General features: G+C 38.3%; 1 long non-coding RNA gene across 1 annotated transcript in view; it reads left to right on the top strand.

The window, feature by feature from the left end:
* LOC149804202 (uncharacterized) overlaps window positions 1-21,074 on the top strand; it is a 57,416-nt gene extending 36,342 nt beyond the window's left edge. Inside the window, exon 2 of the long non-coding RNA XR_016413833.1 lies at window positions 17,791-21,074. This is a non-coding gene — a long non-coding RNA (uncharacterized LOC149804202). The remainder of the gene's footprint in view (window positions 1-17,790) is intronic.
* The last annotated feature ends 601 nt before the right edge of the window (window positions 21,075-21,675 follow it).

Genomic DNA, 21,675 nt, shown 5'->3' with positions numbered 1-21,675 from the left:
AAAGAACATATAGAACATAACAATCACATCCATAGAAAAAATACACCCTTTAAAAAACATGACAAGAGTGAACTGAAGACGCATGTGATTAAAGAGTGACCACAGAAAAGTACATCCAAACAAGTCGTGATATATTTCGTAACATGACTAACATAATTTCCATGAGTCGCCCATGGCGTGATCATTTGTGTGTTAGTTTTATTGTTTGTGAAGTGACTAATGGTCAGGTACAGAAAAACGCGTCTGATTATCTCGCGGTGCGAATAACAAGTGAAACCAATTTGAAGCTAAGGCGGTGGAAAATATCGACTGACCAATGAAGTCACTTACAATGTGCAACACATTGTTTGGTTGTAAATTCAGGGCAAGTAGAGTAGCGACCAGCCGCAGAATAAAAAAAAAAAAAAAAACACGTCCGATCTTGACACTGTGCGAAACGGTACTGAAGTCAATTCGAAGCGAAAGCGGTAAGAAAATAAGTATAGCCAATGAAATCGTTTATGATGAGTGATGCATTGTTTTTTTTTCTTAGGTAGTGTGGCAAAATAATGCCAACGCAAGAGCGTTGTTACCATTGCAGTGCAGACAGATTGGAGAGTGTAAACGTACAAACCCTTTGTTGCGTATTGTACCATTTCTTCTTGCCAGATCAAATACTAAACGGCCACAGTACTGGTTCGTGTTTTGAAACTGACAAACATTTTTAATCTTACTCAAACATTTTGACAAGCACACTCATATGAATAGAGACAGAAGTGTAAAATATCGGTTGGCCCAATGAAGTCACTTACAATGCGTAACACAATGTTTGGTTGTAAATTCAGAGCAAGTAGTGTAGCGACCAGCCGCAGAATAAAAACAAAGCAAAAAACACGTCCGATCTTGTCACTGTGCGAAAAGGTACTGAAGTCAATTCGAAGCGAAAGCGGTAAGAAAATATGTATAGCCAATGAAATCGTTTATGATGAGTGATGAATTGTTTTTTCTTAGGTAGTGTGGCAAAATAATGTCAACGCAAGAGCGTTGTTACCATTGCAGTGCAGACAGATTGGAGTGTAAATGTACAATCCCTTTGTTGCGTATTGTACCATTTCTTCTTGCCACATGAAAATATTAAACGGCCACAGTACTGGTTCGAGTTTTGAAACTGACAAACATTTTTAATCTTACTCAAACATTTTGTCAAGCACACTCACATCAACAGAGACAGATGTGTTACAGTACCAGGTGTCAGGTTTTTGTTATTTTTTTCCCTTCAAGCTAGTGATTTTGGGGTTTGTATGAAGTAAAGAAACTAAAAGTACAGTGAACCTCAAGGATGATAACCCAAGCTGTCTATCCATTGATGTATGTATTTACATCAGAAGAAATATGATCCTAAAACAAAAAGATATAAGGCAAGCATGATTAGAACGAACACAAAGACAGCAAATTGTAGTAACAAAGGTATGTTTTCCTTCACGCCCGCGTAACTTAAAGTTTCAATCCCCTTGCAAGACAAACTTGGTACCTTTTGTAGAGCTTGAAATAAAAAACTGAACAAACTGAAACACTTTGCTATAGATCCATGCATTTTCTTTTTTGCAGCAGCAGACTAAACAACATAAATAAATTAAATCTTCAAGCAAAAAAGAAATACATCATAAAAATAGAATTAAAGATTAACGATGACTAACCAACACAACCGAATTTAACAAAGGCAATGACATGTGTAGAAATGCCTCTCAGTTTGAGAAAGTATTTGGATGTCATATGCCATGTACCAACAACTTGAAAAAAAAATGTATAAACAGAGAGAAACCTTAATTCAAAATTTAATTTTGTTCCAAATTGTTTGTGTTGTTTAGGGAATATACCTAAGCACTAATAAAGGGTGGAACATGGAAGATACACATAAAAGCTTTGATATTTCTGAAGAAGAAAAAAATGAGGTGATATTCCTACAGTTCTTAACCAGCTATATATGCTGGGACGGGTCTGTTGGATATCCACAAATAAAGAAGTACAGATTCTAGTCACGTTGCAAGTGTGTGGGTGTTTTGGAAAATGGTAAAACTTGGATACACTATTTTCTCGTGACACTTATAAAGTGAAGAGTCTGTACAACTGTCAGAAGCCAAAGTCATATAACTTTTGTACGGTTTGTAAAGATTTCCACTTTAGAAAATGTGAAGTATCACAAGTTATTATCACAAACAGAAATGGAACATAGGGGCTTGACAGTTGTTGTTTAGACACCTCCGCTCAACTTCACAACTTACTTGCTCTGTCTCATATTTTGATCTTAAGGAAAGATCATCTTTGTGCAGCAACAGTGGTAACAGCAGCAGGAGACGCCGTCACTGCTGTCGAAAAAGGGTAGTTCTTTTAAAAATGCGTTTAGTATATTTTTTAAAAATATCAGATGAAGAAACGTGTGTTAAAACAGGGTTGGTAGAATGTATTCAGCGACAAAGTAGAAGTGACTGAGAGAAGGAGACAACGTTGTCGAGTGGTGTAGTTTTCTGGAGTACGTACGTGTCCCAGCGACATAGTGCCGGCGTCTCTAGCTCTCTTGAAGACACCAACTGTCTGGGTTTTTTTCTTGCAACTTTTTTCTTTCGTGGTAGGGTTTGAATCGAAGGGTCATCAAGATGCATGAGGTGTTTAAGACGCACCGCTGTCGTTGGGCTCCTATATGCTTGGCTTTCACTTGCCCTTGTGAAATATATCAAGTCATTGTGACAACAAGAGGTAGAGAGGGTATATATGGAGAGAATGAACTTGGTTAAATCATTTCTGAATCAGCAATCGAGATGAAACGATCGCACGATTTCAGTGAGAGAGAAGAAGAACGTAAGAGGCAGCGAAGTGACGTATCGCCTCACACACGAAAAGAAGTGTTCGCTCAAAACGAAGACATGAGCAAACCTGAACCAACACCTTCCACGTCTGCGACCAGACATAGAGAGCCCACTCCAAACCAAAGTCCACCAGTTAACCCTGAAAAGTACTATCACATTCGAGAGACGGAAAAGCGACCCTCTAGAAAATTTAGAACCACGACTTACACCTACACAGTGAAGTTTAAAGATTTCAAGTCCGACGTACCATTGGAGAAAGCAGAAGGGTTTATCACCGAGATGTGGGATTCTTTGCTCACCACACTAAAGCAACAATGTCAACCCAAAGAAGACGATTTCTTGACACTATCCATAGATCACGACAGCTTGAAATCCCCTGTTTGGATCGAGTTTAGCAGACCCGCAGAACTAACCCCTTCCAAAGTCATGGACAAGATTCAACACGTACAACAATCTAATGATCAGTTTGACATCACCGATGGTAAAGCCACACTGAAAATGGCCCACGTCTCTCCTCCTCAAGGGACTGGACGCAAAAAGGTCTTATTGGTGGACGACCTTCGCAACACCAAATCAAGTCTCGTCCGAATTAACAACTCTCAAGACCAGATGTGTTTAGCCCGTGCCATCGTGGTGGGACGAACCTATGCCAACAAGAACGACACGGTAGAATGGAAAAGAACCTGGAAAACTATTCAACGATCCGATCGAGCCAAACAACGAAATGAAGCAGAACTCCTGTTACAACAAGCCGGACTGTCCAAAGACACACCCTGTGGCATTCCTGAGATGCAAAAATTGCAAGATGCCCTAGCTCCACGCTACACCTTGAAAGTGCACCCTCAAGAAGTGCGCGGACCTCTGTTGTTTCGAGGCCAAGACTTTAAGGACGGAAAATACATTCATGTCTATTATCACGATGAACATTTCGATACCATTACCGCCATCCCCGGATTCCTGGGATACAGATATTACTGTGAGAAATGTGATCGTGGTTATAATAATCGAGAGCAACACAAACATTGTGGATCGAAATGCCGAGGATGTTTGGCCTCTCCACCCTGTCTGAGCGAAGGGCAAAAACCATTGCATTGTCCTGCTTGTCTGCGCACGTTTTTCAGCCCTGCCTGTTACCAACAACATCTGAAGACGCAAGGTTCACAGCAGAAATGTGCTTGTCAACTCCTGAGATTGTGCCCTACGTGTGGACAAGGCATACGTACCAATAGTACCAAGGCACACGTATGTTCAGGAAAAAAGAAATGTCACATTTGTCATCACATCGTGGACTTGAAACACCAATGCTACGTGCAAAAATACCAACCCCCACCAGAGAAAGAGGATGGTCACAAGAAGAAAAGCAATTTCATCTTTTCGATTTCGAATGCATGCAAGAGACTGGCATTCACATTCCTAATTTCTGCGTGGCTCATCGAGCGTGCGAGAAGTGCATTCAAGAACCTATCTTCAGTCATTGCCCTCACTGCAGCAAGATTCCTGGAGGACGTGAAAAAATCTTTCGGGGACCGAACACGCTAGCCGATTTCGCTCGATGGGTCTTAGACCCCATCGACAAGACGTGGAGCCAAGAGGACATCGAACGTTACGGAGATTGTCATCGTCATGCCACGGTGATGGCTCACAATTTCTCCGGATACGATGGACAGTTTCTTCTCAGATACTATACGGAACATGGCACCGAACGTCCTAAAGTGACTTTGAACGGAGCCAAAATCATTTTCATGCAAGTGGGACAAGTACAGTTTAAAGATTCGATGAGCTATTTGGCCATGCCTTTGAGTCGAATGCCTAAAACGTTTGGAATGACAGAAATGGCTAAAGGGTACTTTCCACACTTTTTCAATACGGAAGCCAATCAACACGCCGTTCTACCCCATTTACCTGAGGCTCACTATTACGACCCCGACAACATGCGTACCGAACAACGAGAAGCTTTCTACGCTTGGTACCAGGCTCACGCCTCGGACCCTTTCGACTTTCAGGAAGAAATGCTAAAGTATTGTCGTTCCGACGTGGACATTTTACGGCGTTGCTGTGGAAAATTTCGAGAACTGTTCATGGAACACGGAGGGGTCGATCCTTTGAAAGAAGCTTGCACCATTGCCAAAGCGTGTTCCTTAGTGTATCGACAACGATTCATGCCTGAAAACACCGTGGCTGTCATCAGCCCTCAAACGACCAACTTTGTCAAACGTCAATACTCGGTCAAAGCCCTACGTTGGTTACATTACTTGTGCGACAAGGAAAACAAATGGATTCAGCATGCCCGCAACGGAGGGGGTGAAAAGACCATCGGAACATATTCGGTCGATGGCTGGGACTTAGAAAACCCCAAGATCGTGTACGAGTTTAACGGTTGCTTATTTCACGGATGTCCCGTCTGTTACCCTGATCGTAGCACTAAAAATCAGTTTTTACAACGAACCATGGAAGACTTGTACCAGGACACTTGTCAGCGACGCCTAAAGTTGGAAGAGGAAGGATACCAAGTGGTGGAAATGTGGGAACACGAATACGATCACCGCTTGAAAACCGATCCCGAGTTTAAACGCCTCGTGGAAAGTTACCAGTTCATGGACCCGCTGAACCCGAGGGATAGTTTGCACGGAGGAAGGACCAATGCCACCTGTTTGCTGTACCAAGCCGACGAAGAGAAAGGAGAAGAAATCAAATACTTGGACGTGTGTTCGCTGTATCCCTACGTGTGCAAATATTGTCGCTTTCCTGTAGGGCACCCGCAATTGTTAACGGAACACATCGACCTGAAAAACATTCGACAATACGAAGGCTTGATCAAGTGTAAAGTTTTGCCTCCCACGAACCTATACCATCCCGTCTTACCTCACCATTGTCAAGGCAAACTGATGTTTCCATTGTGCCGTACTTGTGCCGAAACGTGCAACCAAGACCAACCTTGTCAGCACACCCAGGAAGAACGTGCCTTGACGGGAACCTGGGTCAGCGTAGAATTGTTCAAAGCTCTGGACATGGGATACCAACTGTTAGAAGTGTACGAAATTTGCCACTTTCCCAAGACACAACAATACCACAAGGGTGATCCCAGTCAGAAAGGCATTTTCGCTGACTACGTGGATGCCTTTTTGAAACTGAAACAAGAAGCCAGCGGCTATCCTTCCTGGTGTCACACTCCCGAAGACCAAATACAATTCAAAGAGAAATACTATGAACAAGAAGGCATCTCTTTAGACCACATCGAGAAAAACGAAGGCAGGCGATCGTTTGCCAAAGTGATGTTAAATTGCTTGTGGGGTAAAATGGCACAACGACCGTGTTTACCCAAGACGGAATATTTGACAGAACCTTCCCGCTACTTCCAGATGATTCACGACAAAACCAAATACATGAAACACGTGGACGTCGTTCGAGAGAATTTGATCTTGGTCAATTACGAAGAAGATCTGGACTTTGTACAAGACGACCCTTTTGGAAATGTCATCATTGCGGCTTACGTGACAGCTCATGCTCGCTTAAAATTGTACGAAGCTTTAGAACTGTTAGGGGAACGCGTCCTGTACTTTGACACGGACAGTTGCATCTACATCGATCGACCGGGTCAGCAACACCCTAACATCGAAGAAAACCGTTTAGGAGCCTGGACAGACGAACATCCCGACGACAAGATTCTAAGTTTCGCGAGTGGAGGTCCTAAAAATTACGGCTACCAATACCGGGACAAACAAGGAGAAGTGCACACGGAGTGCAAAGTGAAAGGACTGACTCTGAATTATCGTACCAGTCGAGTGGTCAACTTTGGGGTATTGAAAGAAGCCTTGCAATCGGGAGAGGATGGAAACTTTAAAGTGACCACTCACCAACCGAACAAGATTGTACGTTTACCCACTCACCACATCGTCAGTCGACCCCTGGAAAAAATCTATCAAATCGTGTACCAGAAGCGAGTGAGACTTCCCAATCACTTTACGTTGCCGTACGGTCACATCGATATTGGTCAGCATATAAAAAGGGACAACGTCCAAGACCAATAGTTCATTGTCACTACCAAGACCAATCGACAAAAATGAATCCTTTCAAACAGCAAGTATAGAGCGTAAGACTCAAGTCCAACGAGAAACTCGGGTGTGATTCTATGCCTCACGATCACATCACCAATGCAATACCACATCTTAGTTGTTATGTACTAATGCCATGACAAACTACGTGCAACCAGTGAAACTTCCAGACCACAAAACTTTACCTTATGGACATGCTGATATCACCCAGTATAAAAAGGGACGACTTCCAAGAACGACACTTCATTGCGAGGACAAGCGACGAGAAAGATGAATAACTCTACGCAGAAGAAAAAAGAGAAGGAACAAACATCATTGACCTCTTTCACCACCATACCGTCACAGCAAAGTGCGTTCAAGAAGGGAAAGGATTCAATAGACCTAAAGGAGTATTTTAGCATCCAAATGACCCAGACAGCGACCTCGAGAAAATTTAGAACGACAACTTACACCTACACGATGAAATTTAAAGACTTCGCGTCTGACGTTCCAGCCGAGGAAGTATCAAGTTTCATTACGGATCTACTTGACTCACTGTTAGAGGAATTCAAATGTCATTGCCAAGTCAAAGATGAAGGTCGTTTGAGCCTATCTATGTATCACGACAGTTTGAACTCGCCTGTATGTCTCGGATTTAGCACACCTGCAGAAATAACTTCTTCCAAACTTTTGAGGGCTATTGAAGACGTGCGGTCGGTGAGAGAAAAATTTGACATCACCGATGGAAAAGTGACTATTCATATGGCATATGTTGCACCTCCATGGGAAGAAGACGATCACTGTTCTTGATCTGCTTACCGATAAGTGTACCTAGCACGATGGACGTAACAGCAGATTTACGACTGACAGGGAATACGAGATCGGAAACATCTATGCTGGGACACAAGTGGTAGCTGACCAGATATTAAACAACGTGTGTAACGGATAGAGAGACAAACACGAACTTTCTCTTATTTGATTGTTTGTTACTTGTTTTGTTTTGACTTTTTCTTATAAACGAACATTTAATGTAAATTCGTTGCATATGAAGTGATTTTAGAAAGGAGTGAACGTTAATTTTAAACATTAGTTTACTAGAGTCAATAACTAAACAACTCGTAAATATGTTTCTTTTATGTTCAAATGTTTATGTATTTAATGGATAGTGCTTAGACCAAAGCACAGGCCAGAGAGCCCATGTATATATGTACTTGAATAAATGTTTTGAACCCATACAACAGACTTTTCTTTATCGAGTCTCTATTCTATCTGTGAGTCTTTCTTTAGAATATTTCTGTCCTCTTTTCTGTGTGTTTCAATGTGTATTTGTTTGTTTCTGTATGTCTATGTTTGTCCCTATCAACCCTTTGTCCCTACAAATACATTTCACCCTATAAAAGGTTTTGACCCTATAAACCTATGACGTTACCAATGTTTAATTCCCACTGATCCCCAGGTGACATTCCCATGTTCAATTTCCATGTTCAATTCCCCTTGTCACTAGAGTGACCCAGGGTTTTTCTCCATGTTAAATTTCCCTTGTCGCTAGAGTGGCCCAAGGGGTTTTGTAATGCTAATTCCCATTGTCGCTAGGGTGGCCCCATACACTACTTACAGATTACAAAGGTAAGATACGCGCAATGAATTACAAAGGTAAGATACGCGCAATGAATCAAAACGTGGATTGAAATGTATTTTCTGGTTGATAACCCTCAGTGACAAATACATCTATCCTTTAAGTGAATCACCTTTTCAACCCGCCAGGTTCCATTAAAACTGGTAGCTCATGCAGAACAAATGTAGGACAAGCACAAAGTTAATTCAAAAGCGACAAATCTTTTTTTTTAAAATGCACTGCATCCATCGAAAATGAATGAAAAGAGTAAAAAGATAAAGAAGTGCAAAGACCTAACAAAAATATGAGTACAATACATTCAAATGCAATCAGTAGAGATCTTCAAGGGCCTATTTTTCATGACTTGTTTTCTATACCTAGCTATTTATTAAATGAAGTCGATGTGAAATTGAACTTGTATCAACGTTTGATCTTATTCTGCAGAAGCATACCTTTATTCTCGAATCGATATTAATAACATTTGTTTTCTTAGGAAAAAGAGCTTAACTTGCAATTATTTACGGACACCCTGAGATTCTAAAAAACACGAATGTTAAATAACTCTTCACCATGTCAGAGTATACCAAGTAGAGTATTGCAAGGAAAATCCATGTGGGATCCTGCACTTGGCTACTGCCATATCTGTAAATATTTCCCATGCAAATCCTATAAAATTTGTAAGGTTATGTCCAAGAATGGCGTTGTGCTGTCACGATAAGGAGGTATTAACTGTCTGGAAAGCTATAAGCGGCTCGATGAGATTCGGCACTCGCCTTCGAGAGACTTCATCACATAAATAGAAGCTGGAGACCGTACACTGAATATGGCAGTAAAATAATGCCACTACGAATTGAATCGAGATATTTCGTTGGAAGGCCAGGCTCATGCAAATCATCGTATTTCACGAGCTGAGATCTTCACGAGTTTCACCTGATCCTGTGAGAGTTCAAATTATGTGAAACTTACAACCTCTTTTGTCAAGTAGCCAGTACTTTTGGGCTTATGTCTAACTTCACTGTCTTAACCAGAAGAAAGATCCTTTGATGGCCAATGCAGATATTATTTGTGTGCTTCAGCATCAGAGGGCACATACTGAATCCTACTACTACACTCTTTTCAGTCTTGTAGATTGTTGATCCAGGATCTATCAAATCCAAGAGAGGCAATCAGAACTATTTTGCACGTCATGCCCCTCGTTTTCTAAATTAGTTTCGGTATTAGAGCCACTTGATGGACGACAAATGACCATATTCCCTCAGAAGTGATTAAAAGAGCATCGGACAAATAATTCTTCTGAGAGCAGGGAGATTAGGTGAGGTGGACACGTTGCTGCTCCATCTTGACGCGAATAGGTCTAGCATCAATCTGACACACATGAAGCAGATTCCATGTGCGAAGGACTGATGGAGTGACCACTGCATATAAAGCAGCTGGCCTTTCCTTGATAATGAGACTTAGAACACAATAAGGATGTGTCGGAAGTGTATGTGTATATGATATTGTGCACATCAACAAATGCACTTCCATAAAAGGATGTGTTGGTTTCATCAAGAGGCATTTCACTACTACGGAATTGTCCGACATTCCCAGAACATTCTTCCATCCAAGCATCGGGCAGTCGAGAATGGATTTTATCACTATAAGATTGATTTGAACAACCTTATTTTGATAAGTCTACTTGTGAGTGAGCAACACATTTAAAGGCGACCAAGGCGTAAGTGGTCTGCTGCCGCATTAAGCAGGCTGGGGAGTTCAATAAACTCCCTCACTGAAATGAACCTCCTAATGGGAAGCTCCTCTGATACATAAACGATACTGTGGACACGTTTGAGCGAAAGATGAGCCAGGAAAATACAAGTTCGAAACTCGATATCTAGATAAACACAATGTTGAGAAGGAATAAGATCCGACATCGCCATGTTGACTATCAACCCTCAGCTGTGAATGATGAGGAGCAGTTTGAACATATTGTGAGTCAAACGCGTCTATTATCTAGATCTGTGCCGTCCAACCTTTTTGACACCATAGGCCACTGAAAAATGTTTTTCTTGAAGCCGAGCTGCCGGAGCAGAAAACTGAAAAGCAACGACTATATAGCTGTTCGAGCTCTGACGGGCCATTTAAAATCATCCCGCGGGCCGCAGGTCGGACAGTACTGATCTAGATGTATTGCCATTGCTGTGAAAGGTGAAATGTGATGTAGTACAGTCCAATTTCCTGGTGAAGGAGTGAAATTGGTACACTATCCCACGGTAGCTGAAACAAAAGTACTTGCAAGATATCATGTTAATATGCATATGAAAAAAATGCGTCAGACATGTCGAGACCGATCTTGTATTCATCGAGTCACATACACAGGTGGCTTCCTGAAGGTATCACGGTACCAATTGTTTTTCCATATACCTCAATGCTAATGTTTTGTGAAATAAATATACTTTTTATCCTACCTCCGTATGCATGTCACGCGCTGTCATAGAGAACATAGCTAGACTGTCAATTTGACAAGGACGAAACCAGGTACTCCATTGCATTTAAGAGAGACAACTCTGCTGGAACTAGAAGGGGTTATATTTATGATGTCACAACAGACACTGTTTCAGCCATCTAATCCACATTTAAAACAAAATCATAAAAGATACAAAATATGATCTAGATATGAATTAACATAATCTCACATGTTGCCAAGAGGCACAACTTTTTTTAAGCCTAACAGAAAGTACAATTCTTACATATTGTACCAATCACAGCTAGTGTTGTTCTTTATTTCTGAATGCAATGTTCTCTACACCTTAAGATCCGCCCATCTGGACTTGTGCAATTGGTACCGTTATACCTGAACGTCGGGGTAGTAATAAACTGACTAACTCTGTTCAAGTTTAAAACCGATCTTAATTTATTGCTGGATTTCTTAAGTAGGAAAAATCATGAACAGGAACCTGGGGAGTAAGGGTCTGGGATTACCGCCACCATCGGATTTATGAGCAAGTGCTCTGTCTCTTTCTGTAAATTGTGCTGACATGTAATTGCCTGAGATCTCTGTCATGAAAGGGTATGACGAAAGTGGAGGGGGTTGGATGAACGAGATCCCAATCCCATCCAAAACCACTTGGATGGCCCAGTTGTTTGTATGAAATAGTCTGATTTGAGTCTAACATAACAGAAGGAGAAGAGCACCCATCGGATAGCCACCAGTTGGCAGGGGGTGGGGTAGTAAGTCATATACGGTTGTCACGATGCTTGAGAGCTGGAGCAACATTGTCTCCCCTTATCCTACCGGTCTTCCTGCTGAAGTTACAGGCATTTAACCACCTACAACTCACCTAGCCATGAAATGGGTGCCAATTTTGCGTGAAATTCACAATTTATGTAGCTCAGTAAAAGTTGAATGTTAAATGCTTTTTCAATTATCTAACCTGTCTCCCAGGATCGTTTACAGCTTTATACTTCAAGACTACAAGAAAGTTGTTATAAACTTGTGATAAAACCTAAACGATGCTTGATCTCTAATATTATACGATCAAAACGGACTTATATTCAATATCTGATCAGAAAGACGTTATTCCCCCCCACCCCTTGCATATGTTAAAACTGACATTAAAACTTATTTTTAAAAGTTGTTTGGGGGATTTGATAATGAGACTTAGAACACAATAAGGATGTGTCGGAAGTGTATGTGTATATGACATTGTGCACATCAACAAATGCACTTCCATTTTCACTGTTATTTCTGTGAAGATGTCCTCTTGTTTTGATATTGTTAGACTATTTAATGTTAAATATCGACTGGAAATAGGTTACCAGGTTATTCTCTATAATGGTTAGCCATCCTACTTGATGAACAAGGTTCTGTTGATTTTGTATTTATTGAATTTGTATGTATTGGCATGATAAAGCACTTTGGGATTTCGATATTAAAATGTATGCCTTGAATGTTACCACTTGTCATGTTTACTATTTTCTTCATATTTGACTTCCTGATTATTTACACTTACGTCTCCACAACGTTTAAATTAAAGGACTATATTGAATAGGGGCCATTTTCTGCCCCCTGTATCCAAATTTCCTTATATTATATATACCGTACATATGAGGTGGTTGACATTTACATCTGACATCAGTTTTGTGTTCACGTGTCCGTTGCCATGGTTACAGGGTGTCAAAACACTTTCAGAAAAGACATGAAAAGCAGTCATATTTTCCATTTACTTCTCATAGATACTGCTTTTCCATTATCTATTCACTTAGTTTCAAATTTGCAATATGCATTTGTATTATTTTAGGGGTTATAAAGCTTCATATATAAAGTTTAGTTTCTAAAACTATTCCCAAAGGGTCCATCATAGACAAAAATAGAATATCGAACTGATACGTCAGCTGAAAACTGTTTCTAAAATACGTTGACAAAAAGGTACTTAATCATAAAATGCAAAAACTGTTCCTCAATAAAATATTGTTTAATATTATTGAGTGATGTGTAATATTATTTAATTATTTAAATAATTTTTTGATATTATTGAATATGACTGTAAAGGAGGCGTTAACATGGGCTTATACGTTCGCTTCTTTGCCGAATACATGTGTTTGTTACCTTAACTGGAAATAACAAGTGTTCTTTATGTATATATGTTCTTTTATCTTTATATTTTCATGGCTATATAATACATACACTATTGTGTTTCTATCTTTAGAAGAAAAAGAAAAATAAATTGCATTCCACACCCTTTTGAGGTAGCCTATAGTGAAACTATACTCTATTTATAAACTATATATTCATCCGTAAAGATATACTATGGACATTAATAAGGAAGAATACAACTATTGGTTGACCACTTTTAATGAACTTCTGAAAAATGTGAAATATGTTTTAGAAGTAATGGCATTAGAGAATACACTAAAGAAACAAATTATAGATATTGTACTCTCAAGACCTTTTGCGTCTATTTGTAAACCATCGCGGTAATACTGCATTACACTGACTGCATACAGTTGTCTGTGAAATGAGAGGATGTACACGTTTATAAAGAACATATACCTATAATGAACAAATGGAAACACAATCATTTTATTATTCGTTTTGCAAATGCTATTTACCAGCACTTAGAGTTGGCAAAGAATTTGATTTACATCGTGCAAGATTAGAGGATTCATACAATGAATGCAACTTTCACAGAATTTTTAGGAACAAGTTTACACATAAACTTCGATGACTAACTAGTCAAAGTAAGTATTTTTCCATCTTTTACTATCTCTCTCTCCTCCTATTATACAAACGTAGGCCTATATTCAATTATTTGTGGAGACGCCAAACTGGGGCCCTCGATGGGGGCAATGAAGAAATTCAAAAACGTATAGAAACATTTTAAGGAATAAAATAACGTTATATGAATATGTGTTCATATATACCATTAAAGGAAAGCTAGTCACATTATTACATTAACTATTATACGTTGACAGCGGTTTCGAAGGCAAATTTTGTGCATAAATATTGTATACTATATATGTAGGCCAACATGCTTGTCCGTATTCCTGCGCAGAAATCATTCGAACACCTCGCCGTAAGGCTTTCTATATAACTGGAGGTTCAGGAAAGTGTTAAAATGACAATCTATACAAGCATGAGATGACGAAGAACCTGATAAAAGAAACGCACTCACTAAACATATATTACCTAACGGTAGCAGTTGGACATAGTACACAATTAATTTTACTATATGTTCTCTACATTTGTTTCTCAGTACTGACCTTTCCACTGTGTGACAATCAACGCAAATCATATGTTAATCTAAAATACCTTCAAAGATGACTTCACGGTGAAGTTCTTGTCAAAGGTTGACCTGCTCTTTTTTTAGATCATTGACTCTCAACATAACAGCATGTAACCAGAACACGTATTTCACTTCCGGATCATCACCAAGGCCTTATTACTCACTGTGCACTGTCGCCAAAATACATACAGACAACAACACCCTGAGCTCATATTATCAAGAATAAACAGTTACCTTTAAATCCCTACCAAAACTGCATAAATAAAACTCTTCTATCACCATCAAAATGAGAGAGGAAAAACTGTTCTAAAAATAGACTAGAACTACATTCGTGGGTACTGAACTGGAAGTATTAATTGTGATGTAATTCCAGTTAACCAAAAATCCTGATGATTGTAACGTCCCCACTCATCCACCCACAATATGACCCAGCAGTGATGCACTCCTGCCATCTGTATAGTTAAGATGAGCAACTGTCACTGTGATAGCCATTTTTGTGTATTTAACCTTAGACCCCTCTTAGATTCACTGGGAGTGACCAGACAGTCATCAGAGAGAATAAAAACCATTAAAAATAAACTATTCAGACCAACATGGACAAAAAAAGAATTATTAATAAGTATGTCTTAAAAATATACCTTTATGTATTAATTTAAATGTGGTATGTAATGGCCAGATTACCCAGGAAGCATACCAAACACGTGCTTTAAGGCTGCAGTCCAACAGGGGTACCAGAAAAAAATTATAATTATTTGCTGATGATAAAATTAAATTATATATATATATATATATATATATATATATATATATATATATATATATATATATATATATATATATGACCATTTCGATCTGCATGTACGAGTATTTTGATTTGGAATGGTAGCAGCACGGGTATTTTCCAGCCTTTTTTAGCTTCTGATATTTGTAGTTTTAATTTCACATTTAGTAGTGGGGGTGGGGTACTATACTATTTTCAGTGATCTGGCAATTGTTAGGTATTATCATTCTCTCTTCATCAATATCACACAAAGAAGATGCCATAATAATGGAAACATCATTGTAAGAATGACAATTCAAATTATACAAAATTATCATTTGTCATATAAACATAAAAGGAGCCAGATGACTACTGATGAAAGCAGTGGTCACAGTGTAGAAAAACAACTCATTTGATTCCTTGTTGTCATATTCACAATCTGGAATAGATGATGCAACCTTAAGATGACTAATTAAAGATGCTGTCATTGTCAACTCATTAGGTAGCCATCTATTTAAGCCAATAAAGCATAGTAGACTAGAAACATGGGCACAACACCCAACAACCGGAGCACCAACCTTGCAGATACAATACCATCCTCTGGTAGAGTCCATGAAATATTTCGGCTTAAATTGGATCCACAGCAAATTGATTTTATTTTTGGGAGTGACCAGACTGGAATTTTACATGTAACAGACCTGGAAAATCCATGCATGCCGTATCCTTTTAGTGCCCCTTCTTTGTGAGATGCTGATTTGTATACTTTGGAGCCTGTTCGACTTGATAAATGTCCATAGTGATGTCACGCAGGTAATCAACTGATATCCTGGAGAATTCATTCAGTTCCCGAGTGGACGTATCCATCTTGAAGTACAATTTGTGCTTACTCAGCAAGTAGTTCTCTTGAACCGGGATTTAAACTTTATTCCGTTACAGGAATTGATTCATTTTCAAGTTAAAAAGGTGGAAATAGTCATCATCGAATAAGGAAGAAGGAACATCAAAGTTAAGATATGACATTGTTTTAATTATCTCATGCAGATTTGGTAGTATTTTTAACAGTAGTGGTTGTTGTTGTTGTTGTGGGGTTTAACGCCATTTTTCAGCACGATAGGCTATACATGGCGGCCAGTATTAATGGTGGAGGAAGAACCCGGAAAACCCCGGAAAGAACCACCGACCCACGAGAAGCTACCGGCAGGCTTTCTCACATGCCCACATTGGCTGAATCTTAGACTCGAACCGCCGCAGACAGAGGTGAGATGGCAGTGATCCGTAACGAAGAGCGCTTTAGACCACTCGGCCACTCGGGGCCCCTTAATAGTAGTGGTACTTATATACATGCAGGATGTCCTTTGAATAAAATATTTTCATCTGTAAATGTCATTATATTTATGATTTTCTGTTGTTATAATAATTACGTTTATCAGGTTTATGAGGTTATCAGTTAATGAAATAAGGAAACTATGCTATTGTAATAAATATGCAGTATTTAGATAAATAGATTGAACAAGCTTGTCTTGTTTATTTTTGTTTTTGCTGGTTGGGGGTTTGGGATAATACCATTATCCTTGTCAATTAACAAACCATAAATCAATTCAGTTACTTTAGCTTCAGCCCTGACCTTGGAACATGTTTCCCACTGTTTGGAACAAAATGTGTAATTTATAATTTCAGTAGTTGCTAGAAAAATCATTAAATCATTGATTTAATAGGCAAGTAAAATTTTATGTCAGCCGAAAACCAGTTTTTCTTGATTTGGAGGAGTGATTAAGAAAATGTGATAAAACATTAAGTCTTAAAATTTTTAGCACCTACAAACATGGATAAAACAATTATGCTATAACTATGGAATAATAATCACTTCACAACACTGGTTCCACCACAATCATTATCTGATGCAAATATATTTGGCCACTCTCCTCTAGTTTTCTTTTAGATGAATACCATACCCATAAAAATATTACACTTTAAAAACATAAAACGAAAATGATTTTCAAATGATCGAAGCTCATATAATTACTGGTTTTTTGACGTAGAAGTAATACAAATAATATTTTCAATCAAAATATCATATAAATCAATTCAGTATCTTGGCTTCCATCGCGACTATGGACATGGTTCCCACTGTTTGGAAATGGTTTTTAATTTCAGTAATTTGTTAGTAACATCACTGATGTAGTAAGCAAGGTTAAATTTTTTATGTCAGTCTTAAAACGATTATTCTTGATGTGGATGAGTACACCGGAAAACGTGATAAAAATTCAGTGTAAAAAAATTCGATATAAATATACTATTATGAAAGTTATACTATCTAATTATAGAAGAATAACCGCTTCACAACACTGGTTCCACTACCATTATTTTCTGATGCAGACCTTTTGTGAGCAGATAGATGAATGCTCAACACAACGTCCCTCTGGCCTTCCAGACTAACCAAAATAAATACTATTTGCAACATTGATAAGTTTTATTTTTTATCAATTAAGAATATGCTTATCTATTAATGCTCACAACTAGGATGATTCTAATGGCTTATGATGTTAACGTACAAATGTCATTTTTAGGAATAAATTTATTTTAATTTAACTAAATGATTTACATTACTATATTTGGATAACATCCTCAGAAACGGAACAAAATGAACGATGCGGCGATTGCGTTACTAATGGTTAGAATGGTTCTCTTTGATTATCAGGCACTAAAAGTGCAATTAGTTTGCATAACATTTCTTCAATAACATTTATTGACAAGTACTTTCTTATTCTTTGCTCAGATGTCAAGGTCAACAGACGAGGCAGACAATAATGAGCTTTCCATCCCAACAAAAAATGAAGGTATTATTTTGGCGAAGGACGACATTGCGCAGCCAAATGAAATCGAAATGGATGATCAAGCTGATGAGACCAAAGCAAGGATATTAAACGTAGAGATGGGTCTTCTCTGTATCCCTGTATTTTAATTACCTGCGGAGATTATAATTATCATTGTCCCGAAATGATAGATAAATGTGAGCAAACAGCGGAGGACCTTAATGATAAAAAACAACCATTAGAAAATGTATTAAAAACAAAAACTGAGCAACACAAACAAGACTGAAAGCTCTGCCAGCATTGACTTAGACTGGCGATAGTAACAATGGCTGAAATACGGTCAGGAAGTTTGATATTGGAATTCAGTCTGCCTGATAGTGCTTTTGATGACACTGCTGACACGGATTCCGATGTTATATTTGATATAAAACTGAACATTGCTGGTACATTTCGTGCAATATTTGATGGCGCAGAATATCAAACAGTAAGGGCAGTTTCAGGACGGAAAAGGGATGACAACCTCGAGTCACTGATGATTATTTTAGTCTTCATGAGGCTACGTCTGGAACATTTTATTGAGATATCGCTGCCAGATTACACATCTCAAAGTCAACATGCTCAGGTAACATAAATAAATGACCTGATTAATACACGTAAAGTCGTCAGTTCTATTAACATGGCAAATCATGTCGGTGGCTAAATGAACACTAATACATTTAGTTCAACATATTCTCAAACGCTTGTGATTATTGACTGTACTGAACATAAATTTCACATGACATACAAAGCATTGCTTGGGTAAGTCCATCCGTATTAACAACTTTTGTGACTGAGTTTTTGGTTGGCAGCATCAGTGATATGCAAATTAAATCACATGATCATGTGGAATTCTAGACCTCTGTGAACGCGAAGATGACATTATGGCAGACAACGAATTTGTAAATGCCTAGATGACAACACCAAGAGGAATCGACTTCATAATACTGCCATTTAAACACAAACGATCTGCAGGAATGAAGTGGAAGAGATTCAGCGAATAGTCATCTTATAAGTAGTACTGAAATGGAAATTGTTCGATTAAAAATGTCTCAATTCTTCAGGATACCATACCAATACAAATGAATGGAGAACTAAGTAAGATATGAAATTTAATTGACGAGTTGCCCAATCTACAACCACTCGGTATTCTGGACGATTGGCCATATAATATCTGTGTATGGATTGTTGAAGAAAAGTGTCTTAAGCAAAATACATCGAACCCAGTGCATTACCAATTAGTGTTGGCTTTTGTAACCTTTCCATAGCATAAGCAGTGTTTAATGTCTTAGATAACATTACATTTTTCATTGTTCCCAGGGGGACATTATTGTATTCTACACCCCAGTTCATTTCTAGGCATAATGGGAAATGCTATGTTCAGTTCCCTTTGTCCCCACAGAGTCACGTAAAATGCTAAATATATGTCTCCCAAGTGCAATATGTTCAGAGTGGCGATCGTAATGCTAATCCTGTTATCCTTCAAGTGCCATTTTTGTCCCCAAGTGGCACATTGTACTACTCTCCGTTTCATACCCTACCTTAACCTTTCAATAGCTCAGTCATTTCGATGAAACTATGCAAATACATGTATCTCTATGAGACAATGTTTATCGAGTACCAAACCAAGACCCTCGGTCAAGGTCACCTAAGGGGTTTAAATATCAATAAAGGGATGCTCGTGTCAGGTCCATAACATTTTATTGAAAACTGGTACACTTGCGCATTTTTAATAGATGATATGATTTGTAACAAACATGGCCCAAGACATAGTTGTTAAGTCACCATAGTGATTCAGATGAAGCTTTACGTACATTTGTATCTTAATTAGACGATGTGTCGCTTACCTCACACAAGCCCGTCGCCCCAAAGGTCAAGGTCAGATACAGGGTTAATGGATCTACGGTGTAATTTTATTGTCCGCTATATGACGTTTTAATGGGCTTTGGGATTTCAGTGAAACGTTGCATCAGTGTGATAGAAGATGCGTCGCTTATCAAATCCAGGTCTACGCGTCCAAAGTTAAAATCGGACGCGGAGCTGAAAGGTCAGCTTAGGATATTTGTGCCAGTTCTATACTTTTGTAAAATACCTCTACCACAACAACTGATTGCGTGAAATATTTTCTTGATTGAACACATATTTATTTCGTTGTATACCTGTTCGTGGAGGCTTTCATGTCCAATAGACAGGTTTATAGTTAATATTAGTAAGCCATTTGCTAATTTGGACAAAATATAAGGTGATTTTATTTTCAACAAGAAATGTTCAATTTTTGTAAATGGATTGCATTTGAATGGAAATCCCAATTTCTCATTAAGTGCCGACATTCAAAGAAAGGTTTTTGAATCTTGTTTTCTCACAATCGTGCACTGTATTTTTGTCCATGCCTTATTTCGTCTTTTTTTGTTGTTGACGAGATGTAGATTTAATACAGGGAATCAATTGCTGAAATGCATTCATGTAAGTAAAGGCTGAATTACTTTAATAATACAATGAATGTTTTAGTACCCGCTTTAGAAGCAGAATAATCAATATAAGTAAAACCTTTTTGTTGGTTATTTATAATAAATATGGCAAAGGCATTTATAGTTTGCAAATTGTTAATCCAACGAATCCTATTTTATGACACTTTTTCATAATATCTTCGAATTATTTTACTGCAATTTGTACTGCACATATTAATCTCAGTTTGGAGATATTGGGACCAGTACAAATACATTTGAAATATTGAATCTTCGGAACCAAAGAATATATTTTCATAAATCTTCGGACCAATGAATCTTCGGATTTGTCAAACGTCGAACTTGCGAAACTTCCGAAAAACGGATTCTGAGGCTAAAATTATTGGAAAATAAAGATCTTGTGTACAGATAGATAGTTCGGGCTTATGAAACCTAGGACTAATGAACCTTCATGATATCGAGCAGTTACCATTTGACTAATGACTCAAGCTAATGAGTCACAAAAATCATAAGGCCAAAGCCTGACTAAATCAAATTATCACATTTACTTTACGCTTATAACAATAAAGCCTGACTAAATCAAATTATCACATTTACTTTACGCTTATACCAATAAAGCCTGACGAAATAAAATTATCACATTTACTTTACGCTTATAACAACAAAGCCTGACTAAATCAAATTATCACATTTACTTTACGCTTATATAAATAAAGTTTGGTTTTCAATCTTACTGGATGAATCATAAGATACGTGTTTCTAAGCAATTTTATATCATAATTTCATTTTAATAAATCGCAGTTATTGGCCATGTTTTGGTAAGATACTTAGGTATATTTTTACAACATGAGTACGTTTTGGTTTAGCTGCGTTTTGGCATTTATTCATAAGATTTGATTTGGGTCCTTTTGGTTTATATACCTTCTGACTTGATTACGCTTCGGCTAAGGTATCTATTGACTTGAGTACGTTTCGGTCAAGGTACAATTTGACTTGGATGCTTTTGACTAGAAATCATCCGAATCTACACCATGTGACTAATATGAATAAAATAATAAAAACACACAGATAAGGGTCTGAATTACAGCTATTAATACGATAATAATAACATAGGATTGCAGAATACAACAGAATGTATGCTTCTACGCTACTGACTTGACCTCTGTTTAACAATTGACTGCATTACAAGTATTTTATCGCAGCTAGGAGTACGTTGCCTCGGGAACAGCAATTACCATATTTGCTAACCAGGCCTCATCAATTAATGGCATTGCTAACCAGGCCTCAATTTCGCACTGTTTTTGCGAATGAATATTCTTTTTTCCCGAAAAGCTACGAGCATTTTAA

Source organism: Sinohyriopsis cumingii, chromosome 2 (assembly GCF_028554795.1).
Source record: "Sinohyriopsis cumingii isolate HCF-2022 chromosome 2, ASM2855479v2, whole genome shotgun sequence".
Lineage (NCBI taxonomy): Eukaryota > Metazoa > Mollusca > Bivalvia > Unionida > Unionidae > Sinohyriopsis > Sinohyriopsis cumingii.
The sequence above is the reverse complement of the archived record's forward strand: the minus strand, read 5'-3'. Positions and strand labels throughout refer to the sequence as shown.